This window comes from Somniosus microcephalus, chromosome 3 (assembly GCF_052327205.1).
Source record: "Somniosus microcephalus isolate GS21.2 chromosome 3, FLI_Smic_1.0, whole genome shotgun sequence".
NCBI lineage: Eukaryota > Metazoa > Chordata > Chondrichthyes > Squaliformes > Somniosidae > Somniosus > Somniosus microcephalus.
In genome coordinates this window covers 10,741,611-10,743,612 of record NC_140989.1, presented here as the reverse complement: position 1 = coordinate 10,743,612, position 2,002 = coordinate 10,741,611, and the positions used below count along the sequence as shown (strand labels likewise).

At 43.4% G+C, this 2,002-nt stretch overlaps 1 pseudogene; it reads left to right on the top strand.

The window, feature by feature from the left end:
- The first annotated feature begins 573 nt into the window (after positions 1-573).
- LOC147120846 (uncharacterized) lies at positions 574-1,722 on the top strand (annotated as a pseudogene).
- Positions 1,723-2,002: the final 280 nt, after the last annotated feature.

Genomic DNA, 2,002 nt, shown 5'->3' with positions numbered 1-2,002 from the left:
AAATTAAAGAACAACAAGACATCGGAGATAAAAATACACAAAAGCAGGGGGCCTCGGAGCCCCTACCCAAGGTGGGCAAGCAGGTATTTGTTAAAATATTGCCAGAGAGATTAGGATTCTCACCTAGATGGGCTGGACCATTTGAGGTTATCATGACCAGCGATATGTGCGCATGTATAGATATGAAGGGAAAACATTGGACCTAATTAAAACGATAAAGCAATAACCCATCTGATCTTAAATCCCACAAGAACAATGGAATAAACACCAGAGATAAACTAACCTCTGGTGACGACCAGGCTTCTGCTTAATTTACAGGGAAACTTCACCATGAAGGTGGGATTACTGCTGGGACACGAAATAAGCGAAGGGACATCCCACATTACATGACAAGTACATGATGAGGAAGCATCATGTTTTAATGGAACAATCACATTCGGAGTCTCATCCATGGCTCCCAATACACAGAAAGAAGAGACAAGCGAACCGAGGATGCTACAATGTCCAGGTATGAAACCTGGACCCATGAATGGACTAGTATTACTTACCGAGGGAGAACAATTGTATGGTAACATGAGACATGAAATTGTACTGGTGCTGATGAACTTAACCATGTTACAGTAGCCAGGATATTGTAAAAGGTTTACTAAAATTAGAGAATTGTATGCATATATGATAAGGAATGTAATTAACCAAGCTGCTGATGCAACAGGGGCTACTAGTTTTAGGGGACTTGCTGCATTCCACCAAAGGATTAAGAGGAGCTTAGGAACCGATATACTCACAGGAATAAACACAGGGACATCATTCAGTAATGCCCTAGATATACAAGGAGTCTAAAGTAGTGTGGAATGACTACAAGGGGTAATACAACAGATTTTAGAGAAGGAAACTGGTTTGGTTCGACAAGGATCAGAGTTGGGAGGACATACGATAAGGAAATTACTCGAGGGAATCAAGGTTATAGAGGACCATGCTAGCATTATCAACAAACTAAACCATAGAGATGAGGAACAGGCAAAAGATGGGGTAGGGAGAGGCTTGTGTCATGCCTATAGCCAATGGATAACCGGACAGTTAAAACATAATCTGGCACAGATACAGTGAGGCAAGGTACCAGACTGGATTAACAGCACACAGCTCCATGGCCTGAGCCAGAATCCAGGCCCTCTGAGTGCTTGTACCCTCAAAGGGATGACCAGAGTATATCCAGTGATACAAAAATGTAAAGCAGAAGTGACAGCAATGATTGGCATGGTACTCCTGATACCAGTGGTGGGACTAGACACGACTCCATACCCACAGTACCAGGTAACAAACATAGGCATAATGAGGGGTGAGACATACCTCCAATACTATCCAATTGATACCTATGCCATCAGGAAGAATGGTACTATGAGAGGAGTCTCCCTAAACAGATGCCACGGGAAAGGCATGCTTACGATATGCCCACATCCAGTAGGAGAAGGCCCTAAGGATGAGTGCGGCTATAATAAGACAGAGGGGTGTGTGTTGGAATTATCACATGTTGATCACCATCACACCCGCTCGGGATATAGAGGCGAAGGGGAGTATTGTATAGCCACCACAGAGACTGAGTACCAATATAGTAACCTTGTATGTGCAATCACAATGCCCAACTTCTGCTTTACGCCAAAGATCCCTGTGACAATTGGATACACCAGATTCAAGGGAGGAGATAAAACTAAATGTGCCAGATAGTCTAAAGGACGAGTTGGTTAATGATGAAGATCCGGTAGGGGCCCCAATACCCCGCCTGCAAGAGAATCTGCAAGAAATGAAAGAGGATTTAACTAAGATGGTGAAACAATACATAGTGGTGCAAAGGAATCTTGGGGAATTAGGAAGGGACATAGAGGTCGAGCTACAGGAAGTCCCGTGGTATGAGAAGCTGTGGGATTGGGGAATGAATGTCAACATACACCCATGGATCCACATCATTTCTCATATATTAGTGATAGTACAGTTAGTCATGGCTATA